This window comes from Eubalaena glacialis, chromosome 19 (assembly GCF_028564815.1).
Source record: "Eubalaena glacialis isolate mEubGla1 chromosome 19, mEubGla1.1.hap2.+ XY, whole genome shotgun sequence".
NCBI classification, from domain to species: Eukaryota; Metazoa; Chordata; class Mammalia; order Artiodactyla; family Balaenidae; genus Eubalaena; species Eubalaena glacialis.
Genome location: NC_083734.1, coordinates 1,939,102 through 1,960,286, shown reverse-complemented (window position 1 = coordinate 1,960,286; position 21,185 = coordinate 1,939,102). Strand labels below are relative to the sequence as shown.

Sequence of the window (21,185 nt, the reverse complement as noted above, 5' to 3'; positions counted from 1 at the left end):
CTCCTATTTTTGATATCGTAGGTGCATAAACAGATTACGTGACCCAGAGAGAGGCAGTGCATGCTGATGGGGGACAGGGCTGCAGTCCCTCCACGTGAGAGGCAGCCCTGGGCCTCCTGGGTGGGCGGGGCCTGCACGGGGTCAGGGCCAGGCCGAGAGCCCATCTGTTTATGATTTTAGGGGCCTGTGCGCACAGGGTCCGACCTGCCCCAAAGCAGGATCGGGGGTCAGGAAATGACCCTGGAGTGGGGGTGGGGGGGCCTTCAGGGCAGAACAACTGGATTCACGTAACAGGCCGGCTGCAGCGTCCGGGCTAATGGTCCCCCTGCCCCTCCCCCTCCCGACCCCCCCCCCAAGACCCTCGGAGGAGGGAGGAAGGAGCAAGGATGCCCCAGGCTCAGGAGTCCTCACGTCGAGGGCTGGCGGCAGCCTGCGTACCCGGGCACGAGGTTTATGCACACCACTCTCGCCTGCACAGCCCAGGCCCCCAGGAGGGCACAGGGGACCTCGCAGTGCCCGTTCCCAACCCCAAAGAGGAAGGGGTGGCTCGCCATGGGCTACGAGCCTCCAGGGCTCTGGGGGGGCACAGAGAACGGGGGGCAGGCACACGTGGAGGGAGACAGGGGCTCCCCCAAGAGGTACAGCTCACCCCTTCTTCACCCAGATCCCACCTCCATGCCCTCCTCATGCGGTGGCCGGGGGGTGGAGCGGGGTGCTGACCAGGGAGGGGTCAAGCCTGGGGCAGCCGGGCGACCCCAGGAGCCCCGTCAGCACAGCCCAGGCCAACCTCCCTGCTCTTGGCAGTCAGCTGACCGGACTCAGGGACTTGAAGCCCATGACCCTGGAGGGGGCTCGGCCCCTGCCCACAGGGCGGGTCACAGCCCCATGGCCACGGCCTCTCCCTGGCTCATCAAAGGTGCCCCGACACGGAGGAGCCCCCCTTCTGACCCACTTTAGTCCATCCTGGCAGCTGGAATCAAACACGACAGGAGGTGCCTGCTGTGACCCAGCCTTGGTTCTGGGGCGGCTCCCCGCCAGGTGGGCAGCCCTGCACCTCCCCCATGGGGCTCCCGGGGGAGGGGCCGGGGGGGCTCCTCCTGCCCTCGGGCAGCGCACACGGGCACTCCCTGTGGCCCAGGCCTGAGCTGGCAGGTGGAGGCCTCTGCTCAGGGTGTCCCCTGCGGGCAGGCGGGGGTCAGCCGCGGTCCCTGCGCTCTGCTCTGCCCTCCCTGGCCTCGCTGGTGAGCCCGGAATTCGCAAACCGAGGCCCACTCTGAAGGCTGCACATCGTATATCTGCACAAATTACATTTCGGCTTTTATTAGTCCCAGATCGCTCTCATTTCCCGCTGAGTATCTTGTGGATATCGTTAACATTTCTACAGCTTTTTTTTTTTTTTTTAATATTTTTTCGCATTCTCTGAAAATGCATTACCAGAAACATTATTTAAAAAGAGTGCTCTGACCAGCGTCCCCTTCCCTGTTTAATCAGTCCAGCTGCTGCATCTTTTAATTTCTCCGAGCCGTCTTACAGCGGGTTTTCCAATACACAGGAGCAGCTGGACGGGGTGAAAGCATCTCTCTCTAAGAAAAGACAGTTCAATTAAAATACGAGAAGCCCAGCGGCTAGTGGAGAAGGCACGCAAAAATGCCACCCCAGCACCACCTCCGACCCCAGGCACAGGGACGGGAGGGGTGCAGGAACAAAGGCCACCTCTCAGAGCCACCAGATCCCAGGCCCCGCCAGCTCTGCCAGGAGAAAATGGGGCTCGGCCTCTTTAAGAGCTGCCTCAGGCCTGCCATGGGCTCTGTTGTTATTAATTATTATGATTATGATTAGTTTTCAAGAGCACTAGAAAAGGACAGGCGGGAGAGAGGCAGGCTGAGAGCTGGGGTGGGCGGCATCAGGAGGGGGGTGGAAAGAGGTACCCTTGGCAGAGAGATGGTGACCTCTGAACCCGGGAGGAGAGGTGGCGGCAGAGGGGTGCAGGCTGTGGGTCTGGCCTCTGTTCTGCGAGAGGGAGAAGGGGTGGGGGTCAGGGGAGGGCACCCAGTAACATACCTTCACAGGACTCCTGGGCCAGACCAGCCTCCCCCTCCCCCTTCTCCCAGACACTTGGTCAAGGCCACATCTCAAGTTCTAGCCAAACTGGGACGGAAGGAAGAAGGAAAAAGAGAAAAGAAGGAAGGGAGGAGGAAGTCAGTCCTGACCTCCAGATCCACCAATGCTTCTGTGGTGACTCCTGCGAGCTGGCCTGCCCAGGCCCCTGGTCCAGGGAGAAACACGGCGCAAAGCTGGGCCAGGCTGCAGGGCCCATCCCGTGCCCCAGGACTCCTCTAGCTCAGCGACGGGTCTCCCTGCTCCCCTGGCCGTGAAAGGGGGCGTGACGAGCCCCACAGACACCCTCGGGCCCCAGGCGCAAGGCCATCAGCCCCCGAAGGCCTTCGGCAGCAGGTGAACCAGGGTTCAGCCGTGTTTTCAGGCAAAGAGCATGGCTCTGCGGTCCCCGCACAGGCACTGCGGGACCCGTTGGGGTGGGGGGCAGGGGCAGCCTTGCCCGCGGTGCCTGCCTACCCCGCGTCTGCACACTCACTGCTTTGACTGTTCTGCCCTTTTACAGAGAAAGGGGAGGCTCAGAGGGGCCAGGACCTGAGTGTGAGCCACCCACAGGGCAGTTCCTCGTGATGGATGCCGCAGCGGCGTGGACGGCCCTCACCAAGAATTCCCACTTTAGAGGAAGGCCCCTTGGAGCACGATAAGGAAAGGGGGGTGCCCAGGTCCCCTCTGCAACCTGCGTGGCCCCAGAAGCCGGGTCGGGCCCCACCCAACTGTAGGGAATCTACTCGTGGGCAGTGGTGGCCCCTGGCTGCCTGCTGTCCCCTGGGCAGCCTCAGAGAGAACTCACTGGGCCCACAGCCTCTCTAGCCCCCAGGGTCAGGCCCCCGGTCAGGGAAATGGGCCCAGCGTGGGCCGGAGCCGCTGTAGCTCCCGCAGGGACCTGGGAGGGAGGGGGCGAGAAGGAAGCTTCGGTTCCCCAGCGGGGGCCCTGGGGCCCCTGGCTCCATCCCACTCACTCACCCAAGGTTCTTTTATGACCTGGTTTTCTGATTTGCGGCTGCAGGGAAAAAACTTTAAAACCCAACCCACTCAAGGCCTGGGAACAAGTAAGGAGGGGAAAGTTACCTGGGTCAGGAGGCCGGGGATGGGGGTGTCCTGGGAGGAATGGAATGGTGGGACCACCTTGCGCCTCCCCATGTGCTGTGGGTGATGAATACTAAATAGGACACCTTGATGAAAATGATCAATCATTAGTCAGGCTTACTGCTATTCTGTGGGGTCTATTTTGAATCCCAAGGGCCTGGCCTAAATGGGAGGAAGGGGTGTTTCCAAGGACTCCCCAAGACAAGACAGCCCAGGGCCCCCAGGCCTCTGGGACAGGTAGGGTCCTTGGGCCAGGCACTGGGAGAGGTCAGCTTGGGGCAGAGGGGGCCCATCCCGGGCATAAGGAATCCCAGAGAACAAGGCAGCCCCCACCCCAAAGTACGGCCTCTCAAGACCACCCTCTGTGGGCAACAACCATCCTCGTTCACGGGCACCCAGGGGAGAACCCCACAAGGGTCCAGCACACCACTCTCTGCAGGGCTGGAGGTCCTGAATATTCAGACAAGTTATGGGGTGAGAGGGGGAGAAGCAGTTAGACAGCCGGGCTCCTTAGCTGAGGCTAGGGACCCCGGGGCAGGGGGAGGTCTCGGGGCTCTTTGGAGGATGTTTGAATGGGGGCAGAGGCTTCTGGCCTCTCCAGGTGTCTGGAAAGCCTTCCCTCGAAGCCCACCAACACTGCCTCTTCCAAGGACCCAGCAGCGGAGACAGCCAAGACCTACTAAGCCCCCAGAACAAGAGCCTCCCCTCAGGGTCAACCCACCAGGAGGACGCGCTGCCCTGCCCCGGGCATCGCTGCCGTCCTGGGCACCATCCGGGCGCCGCCTGCGGAACTCTCAGCCCGGCCGCCTCACCCCTGCCCCACAGTGCAGTTTCTGGGATGTGAGGGTCAGCTGAGCCGGAGGGGCCCACGGTCCAGGGGGTGAGGGCAGATGGCTAGCCAGCCCCCTCCCCGCCGTGAGGTGTGGGGCAGCAAGGATTCAGCGTAGCTGAGCTGTTGGCATTCACGAGCCCTCCGGGGGAGGCTGTCCGGCAGGCGGGGGGCCCACCCTGCTATCGGCTCCACACCCGTCAGTCTCTTGTGGACAGTGGTTGCTTTTACACCATTTTATCCACCACTCCCCAACTCTGTCAAATGAGGAAAAGAAAACGGGGGTGGTGCTGGATGCAGACAGCTAAGAGGGCTGGGGTCAGTGGCCCACAGTTTAAAGGTGAAGGAGCTGGTCCAGAGGCTGGCATGGGGGGCTCCCCGGCTGCTTCATGCCCCACTGGTCTTGCAGGTGACTGCACACTGCAGATGACAGAGGATCTGTTTGCTGGCTTTCAGGGGAGGCAAAGAAGGCAAGGAGAGAGCCTAACCTCTCACCCCCGTCTTGTCCTTGACACCCCATGTGCCCCACCCACCATGACTTCCCGGGGAAGAGGATGTACCAAGGTGCCAAGCTGGTGGTCGGTGTGGCACCTCCCTGAGCCTCAGGGCCTTTACACTGCCTTTTCCGCCACTGGGAATACCATTCTCAGGTATCACGTGGCTCCTCTGGCTCCCTGGGCTCCAAGCCTTTGCTCACGTCACCTTCTCAGGTGGCCGACCCTAACCACTGTTTGAAACTCACACTCCACCGCCCACCCCCGGCCCGCCCACTTCTCCAAGGTAACAAGTCATATGGCTGGCTGGCTGGCTTTATTACTGCCTCTCCTCTTTAGAAAGTAAGTTCCATAAGAGCAGGGATTTTTGCCTGTTTTGTTTGCAGCCATATCCCCAAGTCCCTGAACAATAACTGTTTGTTGAATGTATATTGTTTAAAATCTCACATGGGGGACTTCCCTGGTGGTGCAGTGGTTAAGAATCTGCCTGCCAATGCAGGGGACACGGGTTCGAGCCCTGGTCCGGGAAGATCCCACATGCCGCGGAGCAGCTAAGCCTGTGCACCACAACTACTGAGCCTGCGCTCTACAGCCCGTGAGCCACAACTACTGAAGCCCGCGCACCTAGAGCCCCTGCTCTGCAACAAGAGAAGCCACCGCAGTGAGAGGCCTGTGTGCTGCAACTAGAGAAAGCCCGCGCACAGCAGCGAAGACCCAATGCAGCCAAAAATAAATAAAAATGTCACATGGGACTTCCCTGGTGGTCTAGTGGTTAAGACTCCACGCTTCCACTGCAAGGGGCACAGGTTCGATCCGTGGTCGGGGAACTAAGATCCTCCATGCTGCGTGGTGCAGCCAATAAATAAATAAATAAAATCCAAAGTCTAATTGTTGAAAAATAAATAAATAAAATGTCACATTATGAAAATATCCAGAACAAGGTCGAGTGGAGGTACAGAGCACATTTGGGTGGGGGTGAGGGGCTTGTGGCTACAGCTCCTCCTCATTCACTTGACAAAGAAGATCTCCCTCGGGCCTGGCAGTAACGCACCCGTGAAGGGTGAGGAAGGAGGTAAACTGCTCCGGCTGATTGCTGCCGGTGGGAAGGAGGGCCCAGGGTGCCAGAGCCTCGGAGTGTTTTATAGAAAGAGGAATCTCTCATTTTAAAAAATGTTATCTGGGCAGAAGAGCTAAATAGACATTTCTCCAAAGAAGACATACAGATGGCCAATAGGCACATGAAAAGATGCTCAACATCACTAATTATTAGAGAAATGCAAATCAAAACTACAACAAGGTACCACCCCACACCAGTCAGAAAGGCCATCACTAAAAAGTCTACAAATAACAAATGATGGAGAGGGTGTGGAGAAAAGGGAACCCTCCTGAACTGTTGGTGGGAATGTAAGTTGGTGCAGCCACTATGGCGAACAGTACGGAGGTTCCTCAAAAAACTAAAAATAGAGCTACCATGTGATCCAGCAAGCCCACTCCTGGGCATATATCCGGACAAAACTATAATTCGAAAAGACACACGCACCCCTATGTTCACAGCAGCACTATTCGCAATAGCCAAGACATGGAAACAACGTAAATGTCCATCGACGGATGAATGGATAAAGAAGATGCGGTACATATATACAAAGGAATACTACTCAGCCGTAAAAAAGAATGAAATAATGCCATTTGCAGCAACATGGATGGACCTAGAGATTATCATACTAAGCAAGAAAGAGAAAGACAAACACCATACGATATCACTTATAGGTGGAATCTAAAATATGACACAAATGAACATGTCTACAAAACAGAAACAGACTCACAGACATAGAGAACAGACTTGTGGTTGCCAAAGGGTAAGTGCGGATGGGGGAGGGATGGATTGGGAGTTTGGGATTAGCAGATGCAAACTAGTATATACATAGGATGGATAAACAACAAGGTGCTACTGTATGGCACAGGGAGCTATATTCAATATCCTTGATAAACCATAAAGGAAAAGAATATGAAAAATATATATAGGTATAACTGAATCACTTTGCTGTACAACAAAAATTAATACAACATTGTAAATCAACTAGACTTCAATAAAATTTTTTTAAAAATGTTATCAACCAAGTAAAAACTTTAACACCCCGGAGATCAAGAGAACTGGTCTGCGGGCTGTATTTGCTCACAAGCTCCTGGTGTCAAATGCAGATGGCACTTGGCCCGAGTGAGGCAGGGCCTTGTTGGGCACCTGGGGGATGCCTGGTGTGAAGGAGTGACAGCAGAAGCACCGTCCCCCGAACTCTCCCTGGCCTCTGGGAGAAGCCCTGAGGCCAGCACGAACCAGTTAAGCTCTGGATGGAACCAAAGGGGAAGCACTGGGGGCCTGCGGGAGGGCGGCGCTGGGCAGCGGTGGTCCCATGGGGCCAGAGCGATGGGGGCTGCAAAGGCTGGGCGGCGGGAGGCCCGAGGCCCACAGAGGCGCTCATAGCCTCCTTGAGAGCTCCGCCCCACCTTCCACGTTGCTGGGTCCCTGGTGGCCCTCATCAGTGGTAATTACATAATTAATGGTCTAATGAGCCGGTTCACCTGTGCATCCCTCACTGGAAAGCAGCCTGATGAGGGCAGGGGCTTCATCTGTTGGGTCCTAGGCTCTAAGCCTAGAAACTGCCCCAAGTAGCTGCCTATTAAATGCTGCCTGGATGGGTGGATGGATGACCAGATGGGTGAGGGTGCATTACCTGACCCTCAACACAGCCCTGAAGACTGATGACAGGCCTGGAGGCCAGGACACGTGCAACAGCCAACCAGGAAGGGAAGATGGAGCTTATGCTCTGCCCTCCACAGCCCCCTGGGTCACAGCCCTCTGTGCCCGAGCCCACTCGCTTGTCAAGCCCATCTCTACTTAGCCTACAGCCTGCGCAGGGGCCAAGCTGGGCGCTGAGGATACACAGGAAAATGCAATGGCTCCTGCCCTCCTGAGGCAGGCTCTGGGGACGGGGAGAGGAGGTGGTCAGGGCAGGCTGGAAGGAGGGGGCCGCCCCATGGGAGGAGCGGCCTGAGTGAGGGTGGGGGGGAGGACTGAGCAGGTGGGGTGGCTGCAGTTACCGCCCCTCCCCCACCTCAGGTGGCCTGGCTGCTGCAGCCAATGGTCAAATGCCCGCTGTCCTCATGGTAACAATCCCTGGCAATCCTGCAAAGTCACCCCCATTTGTCAGCTGCCTGCATCACTGCTCCCGGGGAAGGGCCGCTCTCCCCCACTCTGGGAGGCCCACTGGTCTGTGGCCAGAGCTGGAGTGGGGTCTCCGACTTGTTTCTGGCAGGGGTGCCTGCATCCCCCTCTATCGCCCGGCCAACAGGGCCAGCTGCTAAGAGTAGTGAGCCACCAGAAGCCACTTTCTGCAGAGCATATTGGAGGTCAAACCTCCCCCCTCGTTTTGCAGAGCGTTACTGGAAGCCCAGAGAGGGGCAGTGACTTATCCAGGAGGCCCAGCAGGGCTGAGATCCCTCTACAGCTCTGTGCCCCAGAATGGCCCCTCTGTCCACCAGAAAATGAACTCTGAGCTGGAGGCCAAAAGTGCGGGCCCAGATCCTCCTCCTGGACACCCAGTTTCCCAGGGGTCAGGGAACGCCCCCTTCCTCAGCCCGGGCGGGAGCCTCCCCTCCCTTCTCTGCCTCTGACACCCCCTCCCTCTCTGCAGCATGCTGACAGCCCCTCCCAGCCCCGCTCCACCTGGGGGAGCTGGGGAATCGGCGCCCCCTCCCACCACCAGCCCCCAGGGGAGGAAGCGGCCTGTCACGCCGCCACGGCGTGTCAAATCCTCTTGCTGCCTAATTGTGAGACGGCGGCGTTTAAAGAAACGCTTTTCTGGCCGCCTGCCACACCGCAAACTGCTTGGTATAATTTTATTATTAAGGAGAGAGAAAAAGAGGGAGGGGGGTTAGAAGAGCGAGAGAGAGAGGAAGGGAGCGAGAGAAGCAAATTGCTTAGTCCGAGTCAGCTGGTGGAGTATTCTCAACGTGAAAGCGGGCCGGCTTTCCAGTTGGCAAGCTGACTCCGTTAATTGCGCATTCAGCCTCTACTTAGGGTAATTGAAACGAAGCGGGGCCCGGGTCTGACAGTTAGGGTCTGCGCCTCGGCCGTTAACCCTTCCGCCCCCGACCTCGCGGCTCCCACGCAGCCCGGGAGCGCGGGCGGCCGGCGTGTGCCCCAGCGCCGGCAGGGTTAACGCGCCTCGGGAGCCGGGCGCCGGCCAAGCGGGGGATGGGGACGAGGATGGGGAGCCGCGCGGGGTGTGCGGGGGCGTCTGCGGCCTCGCCGCCCCCCTGCAACAGATGTTTCAGGCGTGTAAGACAAAGGCAGAGCGCTTGCCGCTGCCGGGAGAAAATCCGCAGGACTCCCTCAGGGGCAGGTAAAATTTCACCTTCTATTTGTGTTTCCCCCGCCCGCCCCCGCCCGCCCCCGCCCGCCCCCGCCCGGTTTCCCGGCCTCTGCGCCAATCCGGAAAGCGCCACCAAAGACGCCGCGCCGCCGCCGCCCAACCCGCTGACCCCAGCAAGGTCGCGGCGACCTCGGGTTCCGCCAGACGCGCGCGGGCCCCTCTTGGGGCGCCCCCGGCCGCGGTCCCGCGATCGGAGGCGCCGGGAGCAAGGAAGGGGCGCTCTTCTCGCCACGAGGCGGAGGCGAGGTGGACGCCGCGCGCCTCCCTCCTGCCCGCGCTGGGACCCCGGGGGCTGCGCCCCTCCAGCCCCCATCATTCATCTCCCTGATTCCCGCTGTAGCCGCCCTCGGAAGTCAGCCGAGTGAAGCAGCTGTTCCTTGCACACTCCACTTGACCAAAGATGATGATAAATGAGGCCCGGGCCGCGTCGGGGACGCGGCGGCCGCCGCGAGGGGCGCGCAGGGCGGGGCGTACGGCCCGCACCCCCTCCCCGCGCTCTGGGAAGGGCGAGGACGCGAAGGACAGACGACGACGTGCAAAATCAAAGGCCCGCACTCCCCTCCCGGCGCCCCGCGCTGCCCCGGCGCCGGCGGAGAGAAGCCGGGCGGAGAGGTGCGCCCCGAGCACCGCGGCCCAGGCGGAGACCCCCTCCTCACGGTGGCGCCGCCGCCCGGCCACCCCTCCGCATCCCGGCCCCCGGTGCCTCGGTCCCCACCGCGCCCTCGCCCCCAGCCCCGCGCCTCAAACCTATTAACGCTCGTAAATAATGAATAATGGAGCGAAGCTTCCCTCGGCCGCGCGACGCTGCGGGCGGGGCCGCCGCCGCCAGCTGCGCCCGGTCCCGGGGAGGGGGCGCCCCGGCCGGGCGCGGGGGCTCGGGCGCGCGGCCCCGCACACGTGCAGCCGCGGCGCGCAAGCGGGCACCCCGCCCGCCGAGAAGGGGGAATCCCGCTCTGCCCTCCCCAACGCCACCTCCCCTGGAGTCCTCTGGCACCGAACGAGGCGAGAGAGCGCGCGCGAGCTTCCCAGCCGGAGACGGTTATTTTTAACCTGCTCCCCTTTCCATCCCAGCCTCTCGGGTTTGCGCGCCCGCCTCCCCCCCCCCCCCAGCAGCCGAGGACGCGGGCTCCTCACCTCGCTCAGCGGCTCCGGACTCCGAGCGCCTCCCCCGGCCCGCGGCCCCCGCCCCTGCGCGGGCATCGCGCGGCGGAATCTCAGCCTGGAAAGGACCGATTAGCAGCCGCGTGCCTTTCTGCGAAATATTGGAACCGGCTGGGCTGGGGGCGGGGAGCCCGGCGCGCTCGTCCCCTCGCCTCCCTCCGCGCTCGCCTGGGCGGCGAGGCGGCTCGGCTCTCCCTCCGCAGACGCGGGGCGGCCGGGCCGGGGCGCCGAGCCCCCTCTGGATTTCGCCCTTCTCTCCTCAACGCCCACCCTTCTTCAGTCATCGAAGAAGCTGGCGCTTCTAACCCGCGGACCCTCCGGCAGCGGCGGCGCCGAGTGGTGCGCCGCCTGCCCCATCTCCAGCCCCCTCCCTAAGCCGCTCCAAACACACACACCGTTGACACAGCAGCGGCCTTGCACACCCGCACCTTCAAGGCAGACACGCCGGGCCGGGCCAGGGCACACCGGAGCCTCCTTCCGGGCTTGCCCTCCCTCAGGCCCACCCTCGCCCCTCCCTCCCGGCCCCTTCCCCAGGAGGCCCAGCAGCTCAGACCCCTCAGGCAGCTCAGAGGCCTGAAGCACAGGAAGTTCACATCCACTCCCATTACCCTGCTCTCCAAGAGGCCACCCATCCAAACCCCCAGCCTGTCCTTAGCCCCAAAGGAGCTGCCTGAACCCAGGAACCCCTGAGGGCTTCTACTGGATCAGTCACTTGACATTTCGCAGACTCTGCTCAGGCCCAATCCTGGAGACCACCAGGCACAGACCACCCCCGACCACCTCCCTCCTGAACGAGGTGGGGGGCGAGAGAAAACCGCTGCAGAACAGAGGGGGGGACTGGAGGGCAGGGGCTGGGAAGAGAGGGAAAGGGCCTTCCCGCCGGGAGCTGCCTGGCCCAGTGGCAGCAAAGAAAAGGGCCTATCTGGGAACGGGGGCCAGATTTCTCCCCGGATTAGCTGAAGGGTGGGGGAGCCCGGGACCGCCACCCCAAGGAAGCAGCCAGTGGCCAAGGTTGCTGCAGAGAGGGAAGCCTGGCCAGCCGGGGTGGAGGCAGGGGGATGCGTGTGGAATCCAGATGTGAAGACAGCTGGTCTGGTGACACCCTAGGGCCAGCTGGGAGGCCCAGCCTGGCCTGCAGGGGAGGCAGTCTGCGGGTAGAGCGGGGCCCCCTGAGCACACGCAGGGCCTGGCAGGGCAGAGGGGGGTTCTCCAGGGGCTTATCCCCTCAACCAGCCTGGACACAGAGCCCGGGGCCTCCCTCAGATCTTGAAAGTTCTCGGTAGCCCTCAGACGGTGGAAGTGGGTGTAATAGCAGCGGCGTGGCACGGCATGCCTGGCCCCCTCCTGTGGCCTTCGTAGACTGTACTTCTGACCCTCAAACTGCCCTTCTAGGAGGCAACGTGACCTCTCATTTCACAGACGTGGAGACTGAGCCGCAGAGCGGGACAGGGGCCGTGGCGGGGGGGGGGGCCCTCCCTGTTCCAGGGCGCAAGGATGACAGTGAGGCCCTGGTTCACTCCTTCGGAAATTTCAGAAAACTGGTTTTCTTGGGAGAAAAAAGGGGCAGGGGGCTTGGTGTGGTGAAGCGCTGTAGGGAAGTCACACTGCCTTCTCCCCACCCACGTCGCCCCCCTTCCCCCGCAGAACCAGCCACCAAGGCACCAGGCCCCTGCTGATGGTCTCAGGCAGGGCCTCATCTGCAGCCCAAATATAAATGTCACAAGGCCACGTACCACTGCTCTTTACATGTGTGTAGCTGTAGTCATGACAAATACACTACAACTTCATGCAGGGCCTGGCAGCTTTGCGTTGCCCAAACAACGGACAGCTCCTATTTTGATATGAAAGGGGGTCTCCATCTCAAGACTGGCTTCTGGGTGTGGGGACCCCTGCCAGATGAACAGCTGGGGCCACCTTGTGGTCTGGACTTCCCCGCTGCCCCCTCTGCTGGGAAGGGAGCTTCCATTTCCGGGCGTGGCTTGGATGGATGGCCTGCTGCACACACCCCTCTCCCAGGGTCGGGGTGGATCCTGGGCAGCGCCCCCAGACACGTTGCCTGGTGACCAGAAGCGCTGGCCTTTGGGGAAAGCACACCACCAGCTCTGATCCGGAGGTGGCCTGGGACCGCTCTTCTCAGGATGGAAAATATTTGCCTTTGGTTTTCGGCTGCCGCCTCGTGCTGGCTGACTTTCCCCCACACAGCCCTGAAATGTGGAGGTGCTGGAGGGTAAAAACGAGGGGAGGGCAGCTATCTGAGTCCAGCATCCAGCCGTTCTGAACAGCACTCTGTTTTTCTCCCAGGGTGAACAGAATACTTTCTGCCCGTTTTCTGCGCGCTGGTTTTCTGTGCTCGCAGCTAAAGGCTAGTTTCCCTTTTCCCAGGCCCAGCCCCCTTGGGCCTCACCTCCAACTAAACCAGACCCTTCCAGATCTCCCTCCCCACCCCAGCTTCCGGGTCACTCAGCATCCGGGGGAAAGCGCCTCTCCCAGCTATACGCAGCTAACTCAGCCCGACCCAGAGAGCCTTGTTCTGGAAAGCTGCAGGAGAATCCCTCCTGGCTGGCTCTGCGGTGGAAGAGTGGCAGTCTTCTCCCGAGACCGAGACCGGAGCTCCAGAGAGATGTCACATTCACACTGGCCAGGCCAGCCAATTGTGATGGCTCACAGGTGGCTGGCTGTGTGGCCTTGGGGCACCGGGAGTTACCACCTGCCCCCGCTCCGTCCCCACCCTGACTCTAAATACCTAGGCGCTGATGCCACACAGCTCTGCACACTGTCTGCTGGGTGGCCTTGGGCAGCTCACTGCACCTCTCTGAGCCTCACGCTTCTCAGCTGGAGCCTGCTCTGACCCCACACTGATGGGGGGGGGCCGCAAGGCTGGTGGAAACGCTGTGCTTGGTGCCCGGTGGAGGTTTCACGAGGGGCAGCAGCTTCCAGCGCCATCCACAGGGGCGAGGGCCGGACCTTGCTCTACCTCTACCTCCCAGGGAGCGAAGTGGGGGGACAGAGCGGGTCCTCGGGAAGGGCCCGGGGAGGGCTAATGCCCCAGAGTGAGGGAGGGCCTCCGGGACTGAGGGTTAAGGTCTGCCCACGGACTGTGTCCTGACCCCCACGGTGGGCGGGCGGGCTGTTTCCTGCCTGGAGTCCCCATGTGTGTCCTACGCTGCAGGGCATGTTTTAGTAAGATGGCGTCTGCTGAGCTGGGTGGAGGGTGATTCTAACAAGCTCCCAGGCGAGTCTGTCTCTGCCGGCCTGGGAGTCCGGGAGGCCGGGCTCGGCAAGGGGCTCCGGGTCCTGTCCTGTCCTGTCCGAGGAGGGCCGACCAGGGACCAGGCTGTGGCTCGGCGTTCCCGAGCCCTCTGTCTCAGAGCCGGGGTCCTGCAGTGGCCTGGGCAAGCCCGGGACTCTGAATTCGGCCCTGTTTCCCGGCAGCGACGCAGCGATGAAAGGGCAGCTCATGCTGCTGACCCCACCGTCACTTCAAGTCCAGGCCTCCCGGGCCTCAGTGTCCCCGTCAGGACAGCGGGAAGCTGGGCTAAAGTGATCCCACCCTTTCCCCTGATGGTTCCCGAACACTCTCCCCTTCCCTGACCCCTTCCGAGGGGCCAAGATATCTGGACCCCAGCATAGACCCCAGGGGCTGCAGTCCTGGGAGTACAGGGCTCACCCACACTGTTCTCACCGCCCCATGGGCCTGGCGCTGACCTAATAAGCACTTTCACCAACAGACTTCATCCTCACGCCAGTCCCGCGGGCTGGGTCGCATGATCGCCCTTGTTTCACAGATGACAGCACTGAGCCCAGAGACCATACCCCGCAGGAGGGAACAGGCCTGCAGGGGCTGGACTCCGGCTCTCCCCGGCCTGGCCCCCAGACGTGCCAGACCCTGGCGGATTTCTTCTGGGGAAACCACCTTTTTCGGCCCTACCAGCACAGGTATGGATGCGGCGTCTGCATCTCCCCTGGCCAGCAGCTGCCCCTGGTCTAGTTAGGGATGTGTGGGTAAGCTGGTATGGTCTCTTAGAGAGCTTTTTGGCAATCTGGACCCAAATGGAAGCTAGACATGCCTCCTGACCCAGCAGTCCTGCCTACAGCCAGGCCCAGAGTCGTCTGCACAGGTTAACTGCAGCGTCGTTTGTAAAAGCCAAAGACCGGAGATCCCCTAAATGTCCCTGTGAAGGGGCTGCGGGAAACACACGTGGGGAATTCCATACAGTGGGTACGAGTGAGGAAGGGCTTCGTGTGTGAACAGGGTGCCGCCTTCAAGTCAGGCGAGAAAAGCGCAGCGTAGAAAGTGTGCAGAGATGCCCCATTTGTACAAAAGAGGAGAGTGGATTCGAGTTTTCTTTTTTTTACCGTTAGCATGTGACACCTACTTAAGAATTTAAAACTTGGGACTTCCCTGGTGGTCCAGTGGTTAAGAATCCGCCTTCCAATGCAGGGGGACACGGGTTACAGCCCTGGTCGGGGAACTAAGATCCCACATGCCGCGGGGCAACTAAGCCCACGCGCCGCAACGAAAGATCCCGCATGCCGCAACTAAGACCCGAAGCAGCCAAAAAAAAAAGAATTTAAAACTTATGCTATGGATAAATATCTGCTCTCCGGGCTGGCTCTGCAGGATGGCTGGAGAGCGCGCCTGGTGTCGGGCTCCCATCTGGCACGGCCGCTTTCCAGCTGCTGGACTGCAGAAGCCCGGGGGCCATCAGCAGGAGGGGAAGAACCCAGCTGCCGAGTCCTGCAGTGGACAGCAGAGGGGTCATCCCCTCGTCCTACAGATGAGAAAACCGAGGCCCCACCTGAACCCGCATAGAGGCCACATCCTCCCGCTTCCTGGTGCACGGCCCTGGGGACACACAAGCCAGGACTGGGTCAAGCCCTGAGCTGTGGAGGCGGCTGCCGCCACCAGGGCCCTTGATAAACGGGGCCCGGGGCTCACGGGGGCTGCTCCTGGTCAGTGGGTCACCGAACTTCCCACTCCATTTCTACCAGCACTGTGCTTCCCTTCGATCATCAAAACACTTAGAGGCAGAGGCCACCCTGGGCTCCGGGGGCCCTGAGACTGTGGGCTGTGAGGGCACGGCTCATGGGGACCCAGTCCAGGAACGCTGGGCCAATTCCCGGCTGAGCCACCCGTGCGCCGTGGGGCTGGGCCTCCGTTTCCCCGGCTGTGAGGAGGAGCGGGGGTCCGTCCCTCAGAGGGCGATGTGTCAAGGGACAGGGCCTGGCACAGCAGGACCCAACAAGCAAGCTGCTACTTCTAAAAGGTAAACATGTCTATAATTTTATATAACAGAGGGAAAGTTCAGGAAAATCCCTGACTGGTCCTAGTGCTGGCTACGGAGCTGGGGCCAAGAAGGTGGGAGCTACTCGGGGTGACTAGAGCAGCGGGTGCCTGCCATGCTGGCAGAGGCCCGGCGGGCAGTGGCCGGCCGGAGCAGGGCCCAGCCGTCTGGGTTCCCGAGCTGGCACGTTGGGCGGAACAGACTTGGCCAGCTGGCTGGAGGCCCCTGCAGCCCCAGGCCCATGGAAAGAGGTCTCAGAAAGGCCCCTGTGTCCGCCCTTCTGTAGGCTGCTTTTTCCAGACCAGAGCCTCCCGTGTCTTTGGAAAGAGCATTCAGTACCCGAGGTTGCCGCTGACTCACTGTGTGACCTCAGGTGAGTCACCCCACCTCTCTGGGCTTCCATTTCCTCACCCGTAAGACGGGGCAAGTGATAAGTGCCCACCTCACGGGGTTGAGCAAAGACCCAATGAGAAAACGGACATAAAAGTGCTTTGTCATCATCACCCTCGTAGCTAATTCTAACATGATGCTTACGTGTGCAGAGCCCTGTTCTTACTAAGAAGCAGTCAACGTATTTTTAACTCCTCTTACAGATGAGGCAACAGAGGCACAGAGAGGTTAGGGCACTTGTCCAGAGTCGCACAGCTTGTGAGAGGCAGAAGCACCGTGACAGGAAAGTACTGTGAGGGCTAATATTATTATCATAATTCATGGCTGTGGGTCAGGCCAAGGATGGGCAAGCTTCAGGCTCAGTTCCCGAGGCAGCGCTGGCCAGCCCAGAGGGGTCACGTGCGGGGCAGAAGGGCCCTACATCACACCCATGCGGGAGCAGGGGCTCAGAGGGGGCTTCCCGGAGGCTCGCCCTCACCGGGTCCGAGTGGCATGAGACCTTGCGGACCGTGGTGGGGTCTGGAAGTATCAGGCACAAGCGCCCGCAGAGCTCAGCAGCCAGTTCCAAACACTGGTGGGGAGAACGGGTGACAGCCTCGGGGTTCCCCAGAGCCCCCCAGGCGACACCGCCCTCTGGAGCCGGAGGGGCTGCCGCGCCCACCCCTCCAGCGCGCGTCCACCAGCTCCAGTCTGGCTCACAGTGGCCAGCGGGTCAGCGCCCTTCAGCGGCACATCGCACATCTGAGGCCCAGCGAGCGCAGGGGGCCGCGCAGCGCAGGGGCTCAGAGCCGCCCCCGCCCCCATCTCCGCCCCACCCCCACCCCGGCAGGCCTGCACCAGCCTGTTCTCCCTCCCTGTCCCACCGCAGAGGCCGTGTGACTCTGAGGCCTGGGGGGCAGCGGCCTCCCTCTGGCCGAGGCCTCCCTGGCGCTGCTGTCTGGGTGTGGGAGGGACGCAGCTCCCAGCATATGAGGAAGGGCCACGGGTACCCGGAAGGGCGTGAGATTCCCATGGGAAAGGGGTGGTTCCAGCAGCAGCCCCTCCAGGCTGGCTCGGCTGGTGGATAAGCTCCAGCCGGCTCCTCGGGCACCTGCCCCTCGCGGAGACAAAGGCTGCGGGGCAGAGGCCAGGACACGCGCAAACGTGAGAGGGAACCCCAGGCAGTCCGTCCTGGCCTTCCCTCTGCTGCAGCTCCATCTTTATTCCTTTCCTCTCCTTTTCAGGCAAACCTGACCCTCGAGAACTGGATGGGCCCGCAGGTCCACACGACACCCCACAGCCCCCGGAGCTCCCCTGCCACTCCTCCTTTACCCACAGGGCCAGCGCCGGAAAGATTGTCTCCCAAATAAACTGCATTTAGAGATCACCCTGTGTCCTCTCTCATGGGTGCAAAAGGACGGCAAATTAGGCCTTTGATGGACATGAGCAAGCCGGGGGTCGTGGGCCTTGTGCCTGTTGAATGAATAAGTGAGTGAATGGATGGATGGATGGGTGGGTGGATAGACGGGTGGGTGGGTGGAATTCCAGCCCCAAGCAAAGCCATTGCTACTTTTTTTTAGCCTGAGCAAAATAAGATTTCCTCAAGGCTTTTAAGAACATGGCAGGCGGGACTTCCCTGGTGGAGCAGCGGTTAAGAATCCGCCTGCCAATGTAGGGGACACGGGTTTGAGCCCTGGTCCGGGAAGATCCCACCTGCCGCGGAGCAACTAAGCCCGTGCGCCACAACTACTGAGCCTACGCTCTAGAGCCCGAGAGCCACAACTACTGAAGCCCGCGCGCCTAGAGCCCGTGCTCCACAACAAGAGAAGCCACCGCAACGAGAAGCGCACACACCACAACGAAGAGTAGCCCCCGCTCGCCGCAACTAGAGAAAACCCCACGCGCAGCAATGAAGACCCAACGCAGCAAAAAACAAAATTAGAAAACAAACAAACAAGCAAACATGGCAGGCCATTCCCAAGGTCCCAGGGGTCCCCTCTGCAACCACGCAACCACACGTCATGATGCCTGGGCTGGGAAATGGAGGGGCACAGGGAGGGGCCCTGGATCCTGGGCCCTTGCTTCCCCGTGCTGTGTCATCTCAGGGCCTCCAAAGCTCACCCAGAAGCCCCTTTTCCTGGGCCCTGTCCCAGAGACCCCTGGGAGTCCCCCTGACCGGTAAGCGTCCACAGGTTCAGGGTCCCTGGGAGCCTCTAGCTGGGGCCAGAAAGGCACATGAGGGAGGGGTGCGTGCCTGCTGAACCCGCCCGGCAGCTTTGCAGAGCCGGAGAGAGCAGGACGTTTGTCATCTGTGGGGACAGTAAGGATGGTTTAAGGTGAAATTTAAGCCCATTAGAACCTGGCTAACGACATCAGCAGCAACGGTGAAAATGAAGATGGCGGGTGTGTGAGCGCCACCGGTTGTGGGGCTGGCGCCGCCTCCGTGCTCGGGCCGGGCCCCCTCCCCGCAGCCCCCGGCGGCCCCCGCCCCACTGGCAGGCCCTACCCCTGCCCCCCGGCCACGTGGGCCGGCCCCCAGGGTCAGCATGTGGCTGGGGCCTTAGCCGGGGCGTGAGAAAAGATCCGGCCAGAGCGTGGAGGCAGCAGCTTCTTAATCTCCCTCCTTTGATAACTTCCGTCTTTTTTGTGCACACGCGAGAATCCAGCCCCGCCGCCGGCATCTCTTCCCCGGGCTGAGCCGTCTCCCTGCAGCTAATGCCTGACAGCTCTGTTTATGTCTCCCCATAATTCTCCAGCTTTATGGGGTTTTTTTCGGGGCCATTAAGCTCCCAGCCACAAGCTCCTTCCCCTGCCCCCGCCTGCCTTTGTCCTTGAGGCCTGGCAGCCCCACTGCCCTTTGGGAGAAGGGCTGTCCTCCCCCGGCAGGTGGACGAGGACCTCGGCCGAGCCCTTGCTCTGGATGCCGCCTCCCCCAACGACTCCAGGTCCCTCGTCCTCTCGGCACAGGTCTCATCCCGCCTGTCCCCAGGGAGACGGGACCCTCCAGGGTCCTGGAGTGCCTGGCAAAGCCCGCCCTCCCTTGGGCCCAGCCTTTGGCTTCTCTTCCCCCGTGAACTTTGCTCCTCCCACAGGCTCGGCCGTTCCTGAGAACAAAGCCCGCACCCCTCCCCGACCTCCCTCTGCTCCAGACCCCCAGATCCAGCGCATGCACGGCACCCTGAGGCCCCCCGCACCGCTCCACAGACCTTGTCCTCTGCCCCAGTCTCCCCACGGTGTGTCTCTGAGGAGGCCCCCAAGTCCTCAGGGCCCCCCCCTCCCCTTCCTCACAACCACAGCCCAGATCTAGCCTCGCGTCACCTCCAAGCTGGGTTTCCTGCTCCCGGCCTCTGTCCCACGTGGCCTCACAAGCCCGGCTCAGGGTGCTCCCTTGCTGTAGAGCCTTCGATGGCTCCCCAGTACGTTCACCTACCTGAGTCCCCATCCTCAGCGTGCTGCTCAGAACCCTGCAGCCCCCGCGTCTTGGGGAGAGCCGGCTCCCGATGCCCTGCCCTCTTCCGCTGAGATCGGACCTCAGGTGTCCCCAGCAGGGGCTGGCCCGACACCAGGCCTGCTCACACCTCCCGGGGCGCCCGTCCCTACCTCTGCAGCTCAAACACAAGGCAGAAGGACTTCCTCAGCGGGAAGCAGCCCTTCCCTTGACTCTGGGTGCCACGGTCCCCTCCCATGGCTCCTACAGCTCGTGGAGTCCCCGGTCGCCCCAGCCTGGACCCCTGGCTTCCTGGGTGCCCGGGGCAGAGAGGTGCCCCTTGGAGTCCGTTTCCCCACCACAGCATGGGGCAGTGTCCCCCTGGGGCCCACACTAGGCCAGAGTCACCGCACAGAGGCCAACCTGGGATGTTGGAGAGCCTCCCCCGAATCCCCTTTCTTTCTGGGCACATGGCCCTCCGGGGGTGAGGCAGTGGAAGGAGTGACTACCCCTCTCATACCCCCCCATGCCCTGCTCCTCCGGGGAGACCCGCGCCGCCCCAGGCAGTCATTTCTTCTCGGCCCTTTAATTTCCGCTTTTCCCTTCCGCGGACCTGCTTCACGTGCGGGTGGCCGAGACTGCGCCCCGGCACTGTCACCAGCCTCTGGGTGCCAGGTGGCCTGGGCCCCGGCCCTCCCCCACGGTGGGTGCTAGGGGATGCACGGGCCTTCCCTTCGTCCGGAGGTGGGGGGGAGGGGACCACGGGGCGAGGGTGCCAGCGCTGCACCCTGTCCGCCTCTTCACAGGCACTCGGCTGTTTCAGTCGATTCCGACCTCGTCGTCCACCGCCTCCCAGGGTGTCTGGCCACAGCTCGGCAGGCCCCCCTGCCCGGGCCCGCCCGCCTCCCACCCAGACCTCCTGCCCTTGGCAGGTTCCACGGCCCCGCGGGTAGCCCCTGGCCTGAGCCTCCGCGTGACCTGGGCAGGGGGCGTCCTGGCCCGCCCCCGCCTGACACACAGCCCTGGAGCACCGCGCGGGGTGCCGGCCAGGCCGTCCTACGCCCCGTTTCCAGCAACCCTATCGTTAAGAGCAGCAGAAGCTTTGTAATCTGAGGGGCCCAGCGCAGAATGAAAATGGGGAGCCCTGCTCAAAAGGCCTTCATCTCCAGATGGCAACAGAGCAGCACGAGACCAAGCACGGGACATTCTGAGTGCAGACCCCGCCTGGCCGCAAGGCCGCAGGCCCACGAAGCCGGCGCAGCCCAGAGGAGGTCAGCGGGCCAGCCACCATACCCCGCAGCGAGCGGCAGGAAGATGAGGGTCTGATCCACCGGTCACACCCGTAACGACAGTTCCTAACGACTGAGCACCTGCTTTGTGCTAAGAGCTCTGTACATATTAAGTCCAAAAACCATCACGGACTCTACAGCTTATGGGGGGGGGGTTCAGAGGCAATGTGATTTGCCCAGGGTCCCTTGCTGGAGACAGGATGAGCCCAGGCTCCAGGGCAGGGGGGGGCGGTCGGGGCTCCTGACTGAACCACACGCCGCTGAAACACCGAGACCCCTGATGTCGGCTCTGAATGGAGCCTTGAGAACCCGCCTTAAACTCTCCCCCCAGAGATGCAGAAACTAAGGCTCAGAAAGTGTGTCCGACTCCCGCAAGATCACACAACACAGCAGGACCCCAGATCCCAGCCCTCAGCAGCCCTATTTCCAAAGATCCAGGCAAACACTCATGATCCCGTGCAGGGCAGGAGGCAAAAGCGAGTGGAAACACACAGATGCCCACATCAGCATCTTCTCATCAGAGGGCCAGGCGGTGACTTCTCTTCTCTACACTCTTGGTTATTTTTTGTATTTTCTCCAGTGAGCTGAGATTTTTAAAAAGACCAACAGCTCGGAGTTTTTGGAATGAATGAGGAAGGAGGTTTGTGGAACCGAGCCCTGGTTAAAAGAGTTGCCATAGATACGGAGCAGGGTTTACACG

General features: G+C 61.5%; 1 protein-coding gene across 3 annotated transcripts in view; it reads right to left on the bottom strand.

The window, feature by feature from the left end:
- The window catches only part of RAI1 (retinoic acid induced 1), a 106,171-nt gene that overhangs the window by 14,306 nt on the left and 70,680 nt on the right, over nt 1-21,185 (bottom strand). The gene's annotated exons all lie outside the window — the stretch shown is intronic.